The 21569-nt window shown below is 42.5% G+C and overlaps 1 protein-coding gene across 3 annotated transcripts in view; it reads left to right on the forward strand.

The window, feature by feature from the left end:
* TMEM117 (transmembrane protein 117) overlaps positions 1-21569 on the forward strand; it is a 372578-nt gene that overhangs the window by 306163 nt on the left and 44846 nt on the right. The window lies entirely within an intron of this gene.

Raw genomic sequence — 21569 nt, forward strand, 5'->3', positions numbered from 1 at the left:
ATATTTTGTCCAAGTTGAGTTTGGAATATTTTCCATTACCTGGATGCTTGTAGAAAAATTCCAGGGCACTTTATAAATATGACTGTAAGACCTTCTCTTGTCTATCAAAAAAGACTTTACCACCTATCATAACCATGAGGGTTAGCGAGCAGCCTGGGGACTAAGGGGTTAACTGTACCTAGATAGGTAGCAGTTAGCCAATAAAAATGCAGATAGGGATTTGAAACTGGGACAAAGGAATTTTTGGTTTTTCCCTCCTTTGTCCCTGAGCAGTTCTCTCTCCAGATACTGAGGGGAACAGACAACATGTCTCTCTCTAAGGGTACGTCTAGACTACAGGGTTTTGTCGACAGAAATTTTGTCGACAGATACTGTTGACAAAGCTTCTGTCGACAAAGAGCGTCTAGACTACATCCAGTTCTGTCGACAAAGCAAGCCGCTTTGTCGACATAATAGTGTGGACGCAAAGGATGGTGTAGATGCAATAAAGCCTTCTATCGACAGAACTCTGTCAACAAAAGGCGTTATTCCTCGTAGAATGAGGTTTACATACGTCGACAAAACTGCTGAGTTTTGTCGACGTTATGTCGACATAACTCAAAGGCAGTGTGGACGCAGGTATAGTTTTGTCGACAAAAGTGGACTTTTGTCGACAAAACCCTGTAGTCTAGACACACCCTAAGAAAAGACTCTTCACCATCTGTAAGTAGGGTAAAGTTTAGATAAATCCATTAGGTTTTATTGTTTTATGGTTTGGGAATGGGAATCTGATGTCTGCGCATTTAGAAATGGGTTTTCCTCTCTTTTGAAATTAAGTTTTGTTCCCATGGGAAAATTCACTATGAGTTTATTAATTGGTGGCTCTTACCATCTAGCCAATCCAACTATGCTTGTAACAGGAGTATTGTTGAGATTATAAAAGTTCTTTTTTTTTATTAACCTGGTATTGGTTCAGTTCTGTGTCCTGGAAAATCTGTCTATGGGATCTTCATGCCTCTGACTAGAGGGCAGCTGCCACACATTGCAACTGGTATTTTCTCTTTTCTTTTTCAAGCTCTTTGGGGAAAAGAGCTTGGGGTACCCTGGGGTTGGTTTCAGGTGTCCACCTGTTTGTGGGTCCAAAAGCACTTGATGATGGCAGCGGATTTTTATCCCCAACATCTAGGCTTTTAGGATTTTGGGGGGGGAGTTTTATACCAAAGCCTGGGGAGACAAGATTCTGGGATACTTTTGTGAGCCCCCACTTCTGCATTCATTGTGCCAGAGTGGGGAATTAGCCTTGACACCACCTAACCTACCCTTTGTGTTCTCAACAATTGCAGTTTTGGGGACAAAAAAATGGTAAGAAACCAATCGTCCTCTGGAGAAAAATGTGTATATATTTTCTCCCACGTCTCACTTTATTTCTTCTGCTTTTCCAATTAGTGCCTTGTGATTTGGCAGGAGGCAACATTTTCATTTTGCAATCGTCTAGTTTGTTGAGCAATACTATCATTTTATGGCAGAAACTTTCTAAAGCAAGAGATGTGGGTATTGTATTTTTAAGTCAGCATTCCTTACTGCATTAATAGAGGATGGTTGAGTTTGTAATTAAAGCATTAAATGAATGTCAGGTGATACAGATTCAATTCATGGTATCACCAGACTGCCTCAATAATTTTGAGGAAAGTATTTAGGGCCATATCCTCAGTATGAAAAAGTGGTACATGACCACCGAGCTGCTGTTTACACTAGTTAAGGATTTTAGCCCTTAAACTGTATGCCACAATCCCTCATCTGTCAGAGGTGAATAATACTTTCTATCTCTTCCTAGGTACAGCCTCTAGCATAATAAAGCCCCAATCTTATTAGGGGCCTCCACATAATACTGTAATATAAAAGTAAGGCCCTACTTGATGTGTGATACTGCAGAAATTGCAGATCCTGCAATATTAGACTTCTACCACAGTTTTGATTTTAATTAGTTTACTTTGCACAGTCTAAAATTTTGCATACATTTTGAGGTATACAATATGCACTTTTTCCCCCCTCTTAGTACAGTAGAATTCCGTTTATCTGAACTGATAGTGGCTGGGAACATGAATGACTATAATAGAGTTTAAGAAAATGTCTAAATATTAAAAAAACATAGCAGGCACAACATAATACTTAAATGTTTATATTATTCTAGCAAATATTTCTTAAATAAGACTTCTCTGGTTTTTCCAAATTATTAAAATTAATAAAGGTCCATTATTACTTTTCTGCAATTTTCCATGTCTTGTCCTCAACTAACCTGCAATTATTTGACAGTCCCACAATTCAAGTAGGACTTTAATAATGTAATAGTAATAAATAATAATAATTAATTAGCACAGTTGGCTTTCAATGGCCACAGCCTTATCCTTTTACCATGTATCTGTTGTGCTAATGCCATTGTTAAAGGCCTAGTGGGTGCATCATGTGATTGAATGGCTCTGCAAAAATGGATGTAGTATTGTTCATGTACTGTTCAAACCACCATTATTGCTAAAATTCACAGAAAAGTGAACTTCCAGGAACAAGAATAGGCCTGAATTCTTTGCAATTTTTTCTGTTTCCTCACAGCTCTAATTGCAGCTCTAATACAAAGCACAGCCCTTGAAGTGATTATCCATCTGCTATAGTCACTGTCTGATAGACTTCATTGTTATGTGATGTATGTTGATGATTGCTTTGTTGTTTTGGCACATGTTAACATGAAAGGAGTTAAGAATCTATGAGCGTTTTGACTATTCTAAAGTAACATTTAGCAATGCATCATTTGACCAAGAAAATCTACTTCAGACTGAAACTTGTTACACAATTCTTCATCTTAGTGTCATGGGGCTTTTAATTGATTCGACTGTTTTTAAGTTGCAGAATTTTGAAATAGCCAAGAACAACCATATGAATGAAAGACAGAATGAAAATCCTAACTTGCCTTTGTCAGATGAAATCAGACTCTTAACATTATCTTAAGGTAATTCTGTGTATTCATATTTTTAATAGAGCTAGATGGAGTGCTGGATTCCCTGGCTGAAAGGATAATATTTGTGCATGCAGAAACACTTAGAAAAAATATTGAACACAGTAAATAAGAGGGTCTGAAGCAGTTTGTTCCCTATTAGGTTGATTGTATGGACACCAGGATAAGATATGTATTATGGTCTCAGATTGAGTGCATAATTTCTTCAAAGCTTATTAAATGGCAGTTTATAATTCCTTAGAAAGTTTGATATAGTATGTTAACTGAAAGATTGCTTATTTTTATTGTCTTTGAATTCCTGTAATGTACAATAAAGCTGCTGCATTTTTTTGCATAACAAAAGGGATGTGCATAGTCAATCACTGAGTGTCTTGGAATAATGAGTACATTAGGTATTTTAACATCTGTTGTAGTTAGACTTTATTGTGGCCCTTAATAGATTATTCTTGCACTGTACAGAGATAGGGAAATTATTTTCCCAGTGTTACACAGCAATTTGAAGTGGTAGTTGGAGTCTTTTCTTGCTTTGAAGTAATAGTTAATTATTCAACTATGTTTTATTTGGAGTCAGGTCTCTGGACAATGCAGCTGGAGTCTTAATTCAGCAAGATTTCCAGCCTCCTACAGGTCAGAACCTAAAACGTTTTAAATTTATTTTGTATTTCCTAATATTTGAGTTTGTTTGCCTGGCTATCGTGTAATACTTATTACAGGAAATGGATTCCCTAGCGTGACATTTAGCAGATCTCACAGCTAGACTGGCAACAAGCACTGCATGACACTGTGAATCTGTTTTTCCCACTGGAACAGTGAAGTAGCTAAGACAATATGCCTGTACAATCTGCCAGACAGTTTCTATAGCTGACCATAGTCATTCTGGAACCTTTTTATGTCACATCTGGACTCAAATAATTAACCCATTCTCCACCTTCGCTTAGCTAAATTGTACCTTTCAGTACATTTACAACATTGTTTAAGTGTCCCAAGTAGGGTTGCCAGATGGTTTCAACAAAAAATACTGGACGCACTTGATATTACTATTACATCACAATCTACATTACATCTTATTTAGAAAATACTGAACATTTATATTTTCTCATTTATATTTTCTCAATTTGTTTCCCGAACAGAAAGCTCAAATACTGGACTGTTCGGTTCAAAACTGGACACATGGCAACCCTAGTCCCAAGAGCCCTGGGGGAGTTTATCATTGAGTGGTATGCTATGGGAGCAATAGCATGCTGTCACTGTCTTTGAAATAATATGACTAGTGCTACACAAATTCATATTATAGTTTATAGTGAGAAAGTGACATATCTCCATAACTCTGCTTCTATAGGTGCAGCACTGTCTAGTTTCCATGCAGTGTCTCATGTCCTCAGTGTAACTCCAGTGGCCACTGGAAGTACTCTATACTCCATTAAGCAGAAGCACTGAATTTCTTTTATCCTATTAGTACTTGATTAGTCTGTGAGAATTCCATTTTTGGCAGAGCTGGTGGACTCTTGGATGTCCAAATAGTAATTCTATCATACCTGCTAGAAGGGACACTCGATAGCTGTCAGCAGCAGCAGAACTAATGTCAGCTGATCAAGAAAGGTGTAGATTTCTAGAGTAACATTTTCAAAAGGGCTCAATGATGACCATACTCTATTCCATGGGAGCCAGTGCAGGGAATCCTTAGCTGATGTAAAATAAGCATAGCTGGCTCTGTGCCACCACTTCTTACTCTACCAGCAGAAAGATTATGTCAGAGTGGCTGGTACATTCTGTGATCTAGCAGTTTCTCGGGGCTATGTGTACACCGCACCACTCTTCCGGAAAAAGCTATGCAAATTGTGAATCGCAATTTGCGTAGCTTTTTCTGCTTCTTTTTTTGAAAGAGGCTTTTCTGAAATTTGGCCCGTCTACACTGGGCCAAATGTTGGGGGGAAAAAACTTTTTTGGAACATCCCTTCTTCCTCATAAAACAAGGTGTACAGGGATGCCAAAAAAGCATGTCTGCTCTTCCAAAAAATATTTCGAAAGTGCATATGCATTCCCTGGATGCAGCAGAGTTTTTCCGGGATACCTCCAGTATCCTGGAAAAACTCTGCAGTGTTAAACATAGCCACTGTGTAACAGCGTCAAAGGGCCATTACATATCACTGCAATTTACACAAGCTCAACCAACTCTATGTCATGTCAGTGACTGAAGCAGCTCCTGGTTGGCCACAGGCCTGGAGAGTGGGGTGGGAACTGGGAGGGAAGATGGTAGAAAGCTATCTTTGTTTCCCTAGAACTCAGATGTGTATAGGCTCACTGTGCGTAGATTCAAGCCCAAATATACAAATTCTGAGAGAAAGAGTTCTTGTACTACACTATTTCCTACACAAGGTGTGATCTGAGGAATTAAATGTTATAAACAAATATAGGTCCAGGCGACTTATTCTAGCGAGTATAAATGTAAATAAGAAAATAATGCAAATATCTTCTTAAATCTATCTTGTTGGAGATTTAAGACTATAATCCTATAATCCATTTTATAATCCATCTTGGATAGCTCTTCTTTTTTAGATTCTCTCCAGTGTTCTCTCCAGCATGGGTACAATTTGCATTGCACATCAAGGTTAGAAATTACATTTAATTGCATGTTCAGAACCAAGCACACAAAGCAAACAATCTCGAACAGCAACAAAGGATGCAATTCACAGAATGCAACTAACTTTAAAAATAGGTTGCAAACTAGAACATAGCAGCATCCACAGCGATCTTCTCAGGCAGCCAGTGTTAATTGTTATTCCTGAAGTCACAGGAACACTTTTATTACCACTTGGCTTTGTTTCTAATACATATATATTTATGCCACACATTAAAGTGCATCCAAGGTGCAAACTCAGCATCCAATGGAATTCTGGAGTCTGCCCATTCCTTCTGTATCATTAGTTGTGAATGTCTAGTTAGCTACTTTCAGGCAAGATCAGCAAAATGACCTTTGGCTCCAAGAAGTTACTTTGTCCTGGCCTTAAATTATGAACAAACAACTACGTATGTTGCGTGAATGTTAAATACTCCTGGGGATGTTTCTGGAATCTGGTCCAAACAATTACTGAACTCATCTAAATTATACAGACTCCTACCATTTATCAAGGTCAGTGTGCAGAGATTTGCATAGCTAGACAAAGAGTTCCAAATACAGACAAAGCAATGAAAAGCATTGCACAAAAAAGACCAATCTCAGAAATGGTACTTGATCATTTAAACAAACATATATAATTACACACAAACCCCCTTGTTTTAAAAGAACGGTATTAGGGTTGCAAAATCAAGTACTTGGAAGTTATGAAAGGACAGAAATAAGGTTGTCCCTGAAACCTTAATAAAGCACTCATATGCATATACATTATGATTAAGGCCCTACCTTTTTCACAGTATTGTGGATCCCACAATATTAGGCTCCCACTCTCCTAGGCAGCTGACAGCAGAAAAAATCACCAAAAAAAAATAATAATAAAAGAACCTTATTACCATAAATGATAAGATCCCTTATTACTTTTCTGCAATTTTCCATATCTCATCCACAACTCAGTTTCAATTTTTGGACAAGCCTCCTGTAACTCAAATAGGACCTTTATTATGATACAGGCCTTAATTATGATATAATCTTTAATTAGAGGATCACGTGTTATTTCAGTCCACCCGATGGACAGTACTTAATTAATGAATTAATATTAATTCAATATTTTGCTGTGTTGTCTTAATGCACTATGTGGCCCCATGCCTCATGTACTACACACCGTTCAAATCATGGTCTGAATCCAGAACTATTAATTTTCCTGTAAGATTGTCTATATACACCTCATCACTGTAGTATTTGAGAGCTTCACAAACATTCATGGATTTATCTTCACAAAACCCCTGTCAAAGGAGGAGCTATCATTACCCCCATTTTATATAGAGGGAGCAGAGACACAGAGAAATTAAGGTAAAAAATATTCACTAATTTTGGGTGCCCCATTTAAGACATGATTTTTTTCCAACTACATAACACTCTGTGTTGTTATCCCTTTTACCCAAGTTTAGTCAGTTTTGGGGGCCAAACAGGCTATTTTTGTTAGGAGGAGAAAATTGGTGATGGCAACAGGTATTTCTTTCCAACTCTGTTTGCAAAGAATGTTCAAAGTCTTGTTTCTCTGAACACAACTGAGATCAAACACTAGGACACCATTTCCTTGCTCTCAGTTCCAAACCTCTTTCAGACCACATTTAAAGGGTGATGCTGGTGTTTCTCTGGCTTCTTTGCTCCTGTTCTGTGTCCTATGTGTTTTTGGTGCTTCTTTCTTATGCACAAACACACATAGCGCCACCAATCAAAGCCCCAGCCCCTGTGTTTGCTATATCAGTTTCCAAGGAAATCCCTTGTGTCACATGATCTAGTTTCTATTCAGGCGCTGCTATGTGCCTGTGGTTTTGGGTGGTGACACCACCAGCTTCAGTGGGTTTCACTCAGTGTTTTCCCCAGGAATTGAAATAAGGGGCGGTGTTCAAATTTATGGGAGGAGGTGTCAGGGCCTATGAGGGGTGAGACTGTGAGTGTGAAGGTGGGCTGTATGGCACCATAGAAAAAACTGAAAATTGTTTCATGACCATTTTATTAGATTTAACTCATATTTTAAAATCACACAAATTAAAGCTGGCTACTCAAGCCTTCTGTGAAGCACTATGTCTACATCCTTCTTGGTTTCTTGTTATAATTTTGCACAACTTTGTTAATGAACTTCTCGAATGCAATGCGTTCATCTTCAGTGGCATCTCATGTGTCCGGTACTTCCATTCCTTCAATTGATATGCTCATTAGTTCATTCACATGATCAGGCAGAAAACGACTTCTTTCAGAACACAAAATTCTATTCAATGATGAAAAAGAACACTCAACTGTAGCTGTTGTGACTGGGAGTAGCAAGAGATGAATTCCTACATCTTTCATCCCAGAAAACATAGCACAAAGATCCAGTCGAGCCACTAGTGATGATAAAAAAGAAGTTGAAGTCAAATCTTTATTCAGTCGTCGTATGATATTTCACTCTGTGTTCAAATTCTCTATTCTGTCCTGAGTACATGGCAGCCCCATTGCTGGTAGTGCCTCACTCCACTCAACTGTCGGTGTTTTATAGGACAGGCATCTGTAAAAGCTACATAGAGGTTGAATAGAATCTAGAAGTTGCTGTTATGGATTTTTAAGAATCAAGTCTGTGTACTTTTTCAGTTGACTTAACAAACACTTCCTGTCCTCTTCATTTAAGGATTCAATATAAATGCCTTCATTAGTCAACTCCTGGACTGAAATCTTTGCTTCTTCTAGTACTTTTTCAATGGATAGCTCTCTGATTGATCCAAATGTAGCTTCTATTGCTGGACAAAGATCTACCACTGTTGTAGGCGATGCCTGGATGCCATTGTTTAATGACCCAAGTGGTTTCAACAGTAGATTTATGAAAGAGAGACTGGCAATAGTCTTCTCTGAATGTAGTAGCAAAAATAATCCACCAGACTCACTACTTAGATCCATCCCATCTTGGTAGATACTTTCCAAAGCCAGTAATAATGGCTGGAGTAATTTTAAGACAATAGCCAAGGATCGCTCATAAGAAATCTAGCGGATTTTCCCAGGTTGAACTAATTTGAACTTCAGTCCCAGTGTATCTTCTATATTTTCTAAGATATTCAGTCTTTTTGGACTCTTGATGAAAAAATAATATAATGAAGACATTAAATTTATAGCTTTTTGAATGTCTTTTGAAGATTCTGCAGCTCGTACTAGTGCTAGTTGGAGTAGATGGCCTCTGCAGTGTGTATAGGAGAGATTAGGGTTACACTTTTCTCTGAGAAAAGCTTGTACTCCACCATGTCTTCCAGAGCAGTTTACAGCGCCATCAAATGCACAAGCAGCCATCTGTTTGGGGTCCGACTGACAAGCATTTAACTCTTCTAAGATGTGAGTTATCACAGATGCAGCCGATGTGTTTTTTATAACTTGAACATCTAGAAATGCATCTACTGGCCTACCACTGACATTAAGATAACATACACAACGACTTAATACTTGACGCCCATTTGCATCGGTGCTTTCATCAGCCACGTATGCAAATGTTGAAGTATTGTGGGGCCATGCGGGTGCATAGCATAACTGTTGGCTGAACTCTGCGAATTTATCCTCGCACACAACTGTTTCAGATTTGGTAACAATATATACCTCCAGACCAGTGGCACTGCTATGGGCACCCGCATGGCCCTACAATACGCCAACATTTTTATGGCTGACCTGGAACAACGCTTCCTCAGCTCTCATCCACTCACGGCCCTTCTCTGCCTATGCTACATCGATGACATTGTCATCATCTGGACCCATGGGAAGGAGACTCTGGAAGAATTTCACCACAATTTTAACAGCTTCCATCCTACCATCAACCTCAGCATGGACCAGTCTACACAGGAGGTCCATTTCCTGGACACCACGGTACAAATAAGTGACGGTCACATAAACACCACCTTATACCAAAAGCCTACCGACCGCTATGCTTACCTGCATGCCTCCAGCTTCCATCCCGGACACACCACACGATCCATTGTTTATAGCCAAGCACTGAGGTACAACCACATATGCTCCAACCCCTCAGACAGAGACCTACACCTACAAGATCTTCAACAAGCATTCTGGAAACTATGATACCCACACGAGGAAGTGAGGAGTCAGATTGACAGAGCCAGACGTGTACCCAGAAGCCCCCTGCTATGGGACAAGCCCAAGAAAGAAACCAACAGAACACCACTGGCCATCACCTATAGTCCTCAGTTAAAACCTCTCCAACGCATCATTAGTGATCTACAACCCATCCTGGACAATGATCCCTCACTTTCACAGGCCTTGGGAGGCAGGCCACTCCTTGCCCATAGACAGCTCGTGAACCTGAAGCATATTCTCACCAGCAACTATACACCGCACCATAATAACTCTAACTCAGGAACCAATCCATGCAACAAACCTTGGTGTCAACTCTGCCCACATATATACACCAGCAGCACCATCACAGGACCTAACCAGATCAGCCATACTGTCACTGGTTCATTCTCCTGCACATCCACTAACGTAATAGATGCCATCATGTGCCAACAATGCCCCACTGCTGTATACATCGGCCAAACTGGACAATCCCTGCGTAGAAGAATCAATGGACACAAATCAGATATTAGGAATGGCAACATACAAAAACCTGTAAGGGAACACTTCAATCTTCCTGGACACACAATTGCAGATCTAAAGGTAGTCATCCTGCAGCAAAAAAACTTCAGGACCAGACTTCAAAGAGAAACTGCTGAGCTACAGTTCATCTTTAAGTTTGACACAATCAACTCGGGATTAAACAAAGACTGTGAATGGCTAGCTAACTACAAAAGCAGCTTCTTCTTTTTTGGAATTCACACCTCCAGATCAGCTACTAGAAGTGGGCCTCATCCTCCCTGATTAGATCCACCTGGTCATCTCCAGCCTGATTCTGGCCTGCATATTTATACCTGCCTCTGGAAATTTCCACTACATGCATCTGACGAAGTGGGTCTTTGCCCACAAAAGCTTATGCTCCTACACTTCGGTTAGTCTATAAGGTGCCACAGGACTCCTTGCCGCTTTTGCAGATTCAGACTAACATGGCTACATGTTTGTTCGCATGAACTGTGTTGTTTCTCCAGCATTCTTAACAGCCTCATTAAGTACTTCTAAAATTGACTTTAAAAGTGGGCTTATAAGGCTTTCTGCACGTTGATGCAGTCCAGAGGCCTGGTGTTTTGCTGCCTTTTCACGTAGTTTGTCAGCATTGTCAGAACTGCCTTTAGGTTTTAGAGACACTGTTTCTTCAGTAGGTATCTGTATTTGTGCTTTGGGCTGGTCGGATGTAGATACACCACTTGACCCTTCAGATGACATGTTGATATATTCTTGGTTCTTGATGTGTTCTTCACCTTGGTTAGTTTTTGAGGCCTTTGAGTGGAAAAATTGTTGTATTGTTTTTTGTCTTTTCATTTTCACTTTGACCTGCAATATATACAAGGGAGATGAATAAATTTAATGTTTTGTTAGAATAATGCAAATTTAACATAAGGATAATGAAAAATACACCAAAACACATAACAGAAAATATCATATTGCCTCTATATAAATCCCTGATACGTGCACACCTTGAATACTGTGTGCAGATCTGGTCACTCGATCCCAAAAAAGAAATATTGGAATTGGAAAAGGTACAGAGATGGGCAACTAAAATGTTTAGGGGTATGAAACAGGAGGAGAGATTAAAATGACTGGGAATTTTCAGCTTAGAAAAGAGACGACTAAGGAGGGATTATGATAGGGGGTTTATAAAATCTTGACTGGTGTGAAGAAAGTGAATAAAGAAATGTTATTTAATCCTTCACATAACACAAGAACTAGCAGTCACCCAATAAAATTAATAGGCATAAAAACAAAAGGAAGTACTTCTTCACACAACATAAAGTCAACCCGTGGAACTCTTTGCTAGGGGACACTGTGAAGACCAAAATTATAACAGGATTTAAAAAAGAACTAGATAAATTCTTGGAGAATAGGTCCAGCAGTGGCTACTAGCTACTAGTGAAGAGCTGGGGGCTGGGGGGAAAGGCTTCAGGACCAGATTGTATTTACACGCACACCTAATCTACCTTGGTATCCAGCAAACAGAGCTGTGTTGCCCAAGTGATAGATTTTGGCTGGGGTTGGGTTACAAATCACAAATCATTTGAAATTATTAGGTTGGCCAACATCACCAAAATGAATGCACTGACATTGTCAAAAAACAACAGCTGTATAAGGAAGCTAGTCTATGTTAATGCTTTTCTAATCTATTATACTTTTTCAGATACTCATCTTATCATACACTGTATATGCTTTTAAAATGTGTATTAATGTTTCAATTTCAATTCAAATTTCCAAATAATCACTAAATTGGCATGTAACTAGTTCAGAAAACTGGGGAGGGGTGTTGGGGAAATTCTGGGGGGATATACACCCCCTACTTTCACTGAAGCTTCCCACCACTGTGGCCTGATAGTATATTCAAGCACAACTCCCTTTGATTTCTGCGAGGGATCGGTGCGTCTGCAAATCAAACCCTAGTGCTATGTCCACATTGGCGGGTTATTGCGCAAGAATGGCTGTTCTTCCGCAGAGCGTCCACACTGCCAACCTGCTCTTGCGCAAGAAGATTTACAGTAAAGTATGGTAGGAGAGGGCTTCTTGAGCAAGAGCTACGCTGTTTTCTAACAGGTGTAAGCTCTCTTGCGCAAGAGGGCAGTGTGGATGCTCGGCAGGGGTTTCTTACGCAAGAAAGCCCTATGGCTAAAATGGCCATCAAAGCTTTTTTGCGCAAGAGAGCGTCCACACTGCCATGGATGCTCTTGCGCAAAAGCTCATCTCTCACATGGCAGTGTGGACGTGTTCTTGCACAAGAACCCTTGTTCTTGCACAAGAAGCTGCCAGTGTAGACATAGCCTAGGATTTCAAGTTTGGCACCCAGAGAAAGAGGAACACATAGCTATTGACCACCTGTGAAAAGTTTGTTTTAAGTGACTTGCCCTACATTGCATAGGAACTCTGACAGAACAGGGATAGAACTGAATTCTCCAGAGCAGCATTCAACTGTTTTCCTGCTGTTCCCTGTCTCATTCACTACATACTGTCCATCTTCTACAGGAAACATTGGTCATATAGGCACTACCCAACCTTTATTCACCCACAATGCTGTTCCACCAAGTACATTGAATGAGGAAGAGGGCCTGTGGAAGAAATAGTATGTGACTATATAACTAAAAACTGCATTGTAACACATATACATGAGGTGGCCAAATTAAGGGGTGACCCGCAACATTAATTCTGACATTTCTTTTATTTTCAGTTTAGACTTTTAACTTTAATATTCTCCTAACAGAGTTTTTTGCTTTTTAAAAAGTCAGTGTAATTACATACAATCCAAAAGTACTGAAATTTTATCACATGACATATTGACATCTTGTGATGGGGGGGTGTCTTCCCCACGCTGACTCTTTAAGGATTAAAACCCAGCATGGGAGAGAGCTGGAGTTTGGAGCCAGCAATTGAGGCAAAGACAGCCAATTACAGCCCAGCTGAGGATAGTATAAATAAAGGCTTCCGGGAGGATGGAGGCAGCCTGGGGCCACTTACTGGTGCTCCAGCTGTGGAATAGGAGGTACCTAGCTGCTTGGGAAGCTAGAGGCTTTCTGACTTAGAGCAGGGCTGAGGAAAGGCAGGCAGAGCTGGGGAAGCTCTGGTCAGGCAAGCTCCCAGGCTGCAGAGCCTGAAGCAAGGCCTGAGGTAGTAGGGTTGCAAGGAGGCAGCCAGGACAGCAGGGCCACACAGCAGTTTGCCCCTAAGGAAAGGAGCTAGATGATGACTGGCAGTAGTGTCACTGAGGCAAGATGGGCATGAGGGGTTGGGAGTCCACTGAGGAGGAGGAACCCAGAGTATGGGGGCACTGTGGTAGGGCAGTACCCAGGTAGGAGAGGGTGCCATGGTCTGGGAGGAACATGGGTCCTAACACAAAACGCTAGAGAACAAAAGATAGCAGCAGGCATGACACCAGCCAAAAGGGGGTGTTTGAATGCTGAAGAGCTGATTCTGTGAGTGTCCAGCAGGAGGCGTCCCGGTGGTAAGGCGCACTGGGTTACACACCCCTGGGTTATGAGTTGGGTTGAAGCCTGTAGATCCTCACACAGATCTATGTTGCTTGAGCTAATGGAATAACTGATAGCAGTTGCTGGTTTTTCTTCTCTATGTGGATGGGTATTAGATGGGAATGAGACACACACTTTGTCAGTAGGTTTCAGATATTTGCCGATGGCAGAGGAATGCTGAGACTCAGGAATCGGGTTCCATTCCATCCTTTGGAGAGGTATGTGCTCCAGTGGGCACAGACATCTGCCCTTTTTCCCTTGTTTTCTTGCCCCATTCCCTCCAATCTTTGCCTGTCCCAATCCTGTCTCTTCCCCATGCTTCCTCTTTCCCATTCCATTCTCCTTACCTACCCAGTCCCAGTTTTCACTCCCTCAGAATACTCATCCCTATCCCATTCTTTTTGTCTTAATTAGGCTTCGTCTCTCCTTCTGAGTTTGCACGTGAAGTCTCCTACCGTCCTGCAAGGGGTGTGGTGCTTCTAAGCATCTCTTGCTTCTTGCAGGATGGGAACAAGGTGGGAGGAGATTTTGCGCATTCCTCCCACTCCCAGGACAATCAGGGCTTGGGGGCAGGGGGAGCACATGAAGTCTCCTCCCTTCCTGCAAGGGCTCAGCACTTAAAGTCAACCACCAGCTGCCCCTCAGCAGGCGGTTGACTCTAAGCACAGCACTCCCTTGCAGGGTGGGGGCAGGGAGAATTCATGTGCTCCCCCTCCTCAGGAGCTGATTGACCTGGGGCTGCAGAGGGGATCATGTGAAGTCTCCTCCCACCGCCAGGGGCATGGGTACTTAAAGGGAACCACCAATTGTTGCGAACAGCTAGCAGTTCTCTCTTGGAAGGGCAAAGACTTTGAACGCTCCCCTACCCCCAGACCAATCAGGGTCTGTGGGTGCTGAAGCATGGAAGTGTGTTGGCCCCACCCCTTCTGCCTGAGGCCCTGCCCCTTCTGGGGTGGCCCGGGGCCACTTCAAAAATTTCTGAAGTGGTGCCCTGTCAAAAATTATTGACCACCCCTGCGTCTCTCCCATATCCTCCCCTTTGGTTCAGAATACCACTTTCCTTTTCCATCACGTTTCAGTCTCCCTGCCCTACCTGTCCCAGCCTACCCTCTCTCACCTCCCATTCCCAGTCACCCTTTCTCTTCCCACTTCAGTCTGAGACTCACCAGTCTTCTTGACCCATTCTACTTCTTTCCCTGCTCTAGCTTTTGTCTGGTCTTCATTTGAATCATATGTACAGTGACCATATCTTCTGAACCAAAAATGGGGACACATAATAGAAGGGCCCTGCCATCAATCAAATGTTAGCCATGTCCCCTGACACCTTTAGCCACCCCCTGACCTCTTAGGCCCTGCCCACCTATTCCAGACCACTGCCTCTGGGACATTTCTGTGCTCAGGGAAGGGATGGTCACTGAAAGCATAGGAGAGACTGTCTCCTGGTGCCTGCCTCAACCACACCAGGTGCAGCAATTATAGGAAAATTCCTTCTGTACTCTTGTAGACTTCGGATGCAGCTTTTTTGTTTGTCTAGAGATGGTGCATGCATTGTGCTAACCACATTAGGAGTTGAGCGGCTCAAGAATGCTCTAGTGAATGTGTTGAAATGCAATTTTTCAAAGGCTTATAATGTGGCTGCATTTGGGTGAAGGCTGCATTTGGATAGACTTCCATGTGAATGGCAAACGGCACATTCTTGACAAAAGTCATCCCTTTGCCAAATTTCAAATCCCTGTTCTAAAGCTGAGGGGCAATAAAGCTTCTCAATTTTGTTTTTACCTGGACAAAATAGAGGATTTATTCCTAGTCTCTGTCTCAGAAATGGCTGAATTGTTTAGGCTAAATTTTTCCAAGGATATTCAGCCTGAGGCAGAGAGTGGGTAGGGAAATTTTCAGTCCAAATGGTTAAAGTTTAGCAAAGTTGTAAGCAACTAAAAGCAGGGTCTTATAAAAGGATGTCAGGCAACTTTAATAGGCAGCAGTACCCGTCCTACTTACATAACTATAATAAAACTCCACGTACTAGTACTCCTATTTTTATGTGGCACCTGTTACAAAGGTATCTGAGTAGCTTTTATGATGTAGGTTACATACATTATTCACCACTTTTTGCTACACAGCTATTAGAAATTATGTCAAAATTCTATTTTGGTATCATGTAAATAGTCTGTTCCATCTCTTATTTTTTTTACATCTACATTGCCTACGGGTTGAAAAGGAGGAAATCTGAGATTCCCCTTACAGAATGTTCCTGACATTTCCAAATCTGCTTGAGAGGCATTAAAGTGGGGAAGACTCTGCAAATGACTTCTATATGCCCTCCTTACTTGCTGAATTTTGGGGGTCTTCAGGGATGAAGCTCCCCTCACTGTGAGCTATTCTGGGATAGCCTCTGGCTTCATTTTCCACACCCACTCACTGATAGAATGGCCCGCAATAGAGCCATGCTGTCAGTGTTGAGTATGTTCGATTATTTTGAAATGTTTAACACTGGATATCTTCAGAGGCTTAACCCAGGTACTAGGATAATCACATCCATGAAAGCATTACATTATCTAATTTGACTAGTCAACCCTGTAGCAATAACTTAATGGATTTCTTTATACCTTCCTTTTTTTAGTTTCCTTAAATGCTCTAATACCCATTGTTAGTGCAGGAATAACATACCCATATTACAACAGGCTTACATTTTGAAAAATTATCAACTTTCCTAATTTTTTTAAAATCAGAAATATAATTGAAAACATCAGCATGGTTATTGGATATTTTTTTTGCCAAAAATCTCACCTTCATTAAATGGGGAAAAAAATTATTTAATTGGTGTTTCAGTGTTCTTTATACTGGAGAAATTGGAGTTGCAGACACATTTTGAAAAACAATAAAAATGGGTCAGTTGTAAATAACTTATAACTTGAAAATAGGTTTTCATTTTTCAGCTTTGACTGGTCAGTGAATTTGTATAATGTGTCCCAAAGCAAATATACAGGTTGAACCTCTCTAGTCTGGCATCCTCTGGACCTGATCAGTGCTGAACTACAGAATTTGCCAGACCACAGAAGGTCAATATTATCTAGCAGCATTACCAAGACTCCCACTGCTTACTGGCTCTTAGAAGACATTTAGGTGTAAATTGGAGGTAAATAACAGCACAGATCTCTGATAACCAGGACTAAGTGGCTGTAAGCAAACTTTATGGGATGGCAGGAAAATTGGCCACACCCATGATAAGTGGACATCTGGCTAACTAAAATCATGCCAGACTGCGGATGTTGCCAAAGAGTGCCAGACTAGAGAGGTTCAACCTGTATTATGTTTATTTTGTATGGAAGTCTTTATGTGGAATTAGCTGGAGGCCACACTGGCGTCTGTCAAATATAATTATTTTCTGGATGAATTTCTGATTGTCTCAATAAGATTGTTATTTCTAGCACAGGAAAGTACAGTTAATCTGGTTCTGTATTTGGAAGGTAAAACCAAGTATTCAGATTATAAGATCCTTGAGGAACAGGCTATTGGATAAAGGCTATATAAAATTAAATTTAGGGTCAGAACATGGTGTCTCTGTCCTTTTAGTAATATCAAGTCCCAATAAGGTAAAAAAGCAGGTGCAATGAATTGCTTGTGAAAACATTACGTTCAATTACACAAATTAGAGGCTCAGTGATCAGGCTAGAGGATGGTTACTGATGCTACACCATTGAAATTAATGAGCGTTTTTGGCATTAGCTTCAATGGGAGCAGGATTTCGTCTCTGGTGCCAGTTAAGCAATGTAGCCTTAAATTACGGTACTGCTTTTTTGATAGAGGAACACTGCTTCATAGAAAACTAGCCCTTTTAATTTTATCTGGCTATTTTACTATCCAGGTAATTCTGCTCAGATGGGGGATCCAAATTATCCAAAAGTTTAGCTGGAATGAGAACCCATAATAAACAATGAAGCTTTTTGACATAGGTGCAAGATAATGTAGCTTCAACCTGCAGAAATTCCCAGAACAGGAAATATTTCTGCAGGCTTCTTAAATAGTTATCTAAAAGGTGTATAAAAGAGACCTGAGTGATATTATCTTTGTAATTTGATTCACGGTGTGAATCAAAGAGGTTAGGCACACAAGGTGAATCTTATTGGCAGCAGATACTGGCTGCAAGAAAACTCATTTGGGAAGTTAGAGAGGACATAAAAAAAAACCACTGGCCAAAAAAATCATGAACATTTTCAGAGGAGACTGCTCTTAAAATGGCACTGTGTGCTGCTGCATAGAACTTTGTTCTGTGTGTCTGAACACTTGAAGCCATATAACTAAGCTATTTTAAGTCAAATTTCTAATTAAATTGTGTTTTTATTGGCCCTGATTACCGAAAGAGAAAGGACAAGTCAGTGAGTTTCTTCTAAATGTGTACGCTAAAAGACTGGAAGAAGCAGGGGGGTCAGCTCCGTGGCTCCTGGCCTCTTGCATCTCTCCCTGAGTTCACTGTAGAATCATAGTGAAAGGGGTTCTGCTGTGGGAAAACAACCCAAATCTAGAGAGAGTTGAGTGGCACCCTTCTAGGCACTGCAGCAGTTAATCCAGCCTCAGGGCGCTTTAACTTCTGAGTGGCCTCCCTTTGGGGATGATGGGTATATGCTGTGGCTATGCTCTAATGTGGGAACATGTGCCAAAGACAACTGACACCTCTCATTAATTGCTCTCCCCCCCCCCCCCCCCCGCGCTAGTGACACTCTGAGGGTGTGACTGCATTGCAGCCAGCGGATAAGATTTTCAGCTAGGGTAGACGTATGTGTGGCTGTGCTGCCCAAGCTAAAAATAGCAGTAAGGCCAAAGCAGCAGCTTGGGCTAGTCACACAAAAACATACCCTGGGGTAGGGTAGGGTCAGTGGTGCTGGAACAGTTTTTGGAGTGGGGGTGCTGTGCTGCACATCATCTTACCTCTACCCGCATGCCTCACTGCCCCCTAGCACTGGGGCTGGGAGCAGGGCCATGGTTCTGGGAGAGGAAGTCACAGACAGGGGTAAGACGACAGAGGCTTGGGTCAAAGCTAGGGGTGATGCAGAGCCCCAGGTGTGGAGCTAATAGCCATGACCCTGCATTCAATGCTAGCAGCCCGAACCCCGAACCCTGTGGCCAGCAGGACCCCAAGCTGGTGGCCAGAATGCCACAGGTAGGGCCAACTGTTAGAACCCTGGGGCTGGCAGTTGGGTAGGACCCTAGCGCCGGCAGCAGAGCCCCCAGGTGCGGGGCTGGCAGCAGAGTGTGACTCCAGGCCCGGGAGTGGATCCCATACATGTGGGACCAGAGGTCAAGTGGGACAAAGGGCCAGCAGCAAAGCCCTCAGGCAGCAGCAAGGCTGGTGGCCCGGACTCGATGGGGCAGGGGCAAAGGGTCAAGGGCTGACACCTGGCACAAAACCTGGGGTAGCTGCAGTACCCCCCATACGTATGGGTGGAGTTGCATTTGGGTGCCCACAGGTACTGCTCTTTTTAGTATCCTAGCTCAATCAAAGCTAGTGTGTCATTTGCTAGAGCTGGAAATTATAACCTTGGCTGCAGCATAGACATACCCTAAGGCTACGTTTACACTGGCCCCTTCTCCGGAAGAGGCATGCTAATTTCTAACTTTGGAATAGGGAAATCCACGGGGGATTTAAATATCCCCCGCGGGATTTAAATAAACATGGCCGCCGCTTTTTTTCCGGCTTGGGGAAAAGCTGGAAAAGAGCGTCCAGACTGGTGCGATCCTCCGGAATAAAGCCCTATTCCAGAGGATCTCTTATTCCTATTTTCAGGTAGGAATAAGAGATCCTCCGGAATAGGGCTTTATTCCGGAGGATCACGCCAGTCTGGACGCTCTTTTCCGGCTTTTCCCCAAGCCGGAAAAAAAGCGGCGGCCATGTTTATTTAAATCCCGCGAGGGATATTTAAATGCCCCGTGGATTTCCCTATTCCAAAGTTAGAAATTAGCATGCCTCTTCCGGAGAAGGGGCCAGTGTAGACGTAGCCTAAGAGTTCTCTTCCTCTGCCTAATCCAAACCCACTGGAGTCGCTGGAATAATTCCCCTGTGCAATCACAAAGGGATGATTAGACCCATTATTTATGAATTATTATTACATTCTGTTGTGTTTCCTCTAACTCAGTCACCTAAGGCAGTGGTCTTCAAATTTTTTCTCACAACCCAGTTGAAGAAAATTGTTGATGCCCTCAACCCAACATAATTATGTCTCCTGACTAGAATGTGAGCGATGAGATGGGCCAGGAATGAGGGAGGGGCCTCAGGGCTGAGGCAGAATTGGGGCACAGGCTTACTTCCAACAGCTCCCAGTCAGCAGTGCTGCAAGGGTGCTAAGGCAGGTTTCCTGCTTGTCCTTGCGGCCAGCAGCGGGTCTAGCTCCAAGGCAAAGATATGCAAGCAGCTCTGGGAACTGGTCTCTCCAGGCACTGCCCCCTCTCAGTCCTGCCAGCTCCCATTGGCCAGGAGCCTGGTGCTGAGGGCAGGGGCAGCACTTGGATCGCAGGAGCCTCCCCACCTAGGAGCTAGACTTCTTGCTGTCCACTTCCAGGGCACAGGATGGTCACCCTACAGCAAAGTGTCACCGTGCCTGACCTTCTGGGACCCAGTACTGGTTCATGAACCGTACTTTGAAAGCCACTAAAGGATTGCCATGTGGCAAGGCCCCCTTTTGTGGGGCCACCAGGCATCTGAGGTGCCGCTCAAGCCTGCATGTTTACCAGTTTGGGTAAGGAGGGTGCTGTGCCTCCCCTCCTGACTACACCTGTAATTCATCCTCTACCATAAGTTGTGCAGTTTCAGTCAATAACAACACCCTCCTTCTGCAGTCAGGCCTGGCAGCCAGAATCAATAACAACATCCTCCTTGCACAGGGCAGTATGGCCCAATGGTCAGTGACCATAAGAATGCCCTTCTTCCCCAGACCAGTGCAGCCTAGTGGCCAGAGGCACAAGCAATGGGTGTGGCTCCCCTTGTGCAGGTGAGGATGGAATAGGGGGACTTCAGGGGAAGCCCTGTCAGTGATGGAATGAATCCCACCAAAAGATGCTGAGCTCCCAGGGATACAGCTCCCCACTCTGGGCTACTTCCTAGTAGTCTCTCCAGTGCAGTCCACCTCAGCTCTTCCCTCTGGCCTCCGGGCTTCTCCTGCAGTTCCCCCACTGACTGGTCTCCTCATCTCAGGCCATCTGCAGCTCCTCCTCAGGCACCCCACCTGAATCTCCTTCCCCATCAGCACTCAGCCCAGACTCAGCTGCTCCACAGGTCTTTATATCTGGCCTCCCCCTGGAGCATGCCCAGCAGGGCTTCTCAGTCAGTTAACCAGGTTTAATCCTTGCATTACCAGTACCGCCCCCCCGCCCCCATCACAGGCACATGCAAACTAAAAGGGCAATACACAAAAATGAAAAAAGTTCCTGAACCAGTTCCAGAACTTGAATGTGAGCAACAAACTAGCGCATTAGCTTCCTTCACACAATCAAGACAAATGGTATTTGTAATAATTCAGCGTTTGAACTTTAATGTGCAGAAACTTGTTCAATAGCTTTCAGACGAATTCACAGCAACTGGCCAATGTCAGTCACATCAGTCATTGCTGATGCAATCCTCTGGCCCAGTATATTTTAATTCCTAAATAGCACATTGCTCTAGTAATAACCTGTAGCAACTCAGTATTGCTTTACCTGTTATATTTCTCTACCTCCTATTACAGGGTATTAATTCTTTAAAACTGCAACTCTGCTTGTTACAATTTGTATGGTTCTTATTCCTTTGATGCATTTTATGCCTCACAGCTAATTTACAGGTATTCACCTATGAAAACTGGATTGTCCTCTACAA

This window comes from Pelodiscus sinensis, chromosome 1 (assembly GCF_049634645.1).
Source record: "Pelodiscus sinensis isolate JC-2024 chromosome 1, ASM4963464v1, whole genome shotgun sequence".
Classification (NCBI taxonomy): domain Eukaryota; kingdom Metazoa; phylum Chordata; order Testudines; family Trionychidae; genus Pelodiscus; species Pelodiscus sinensis.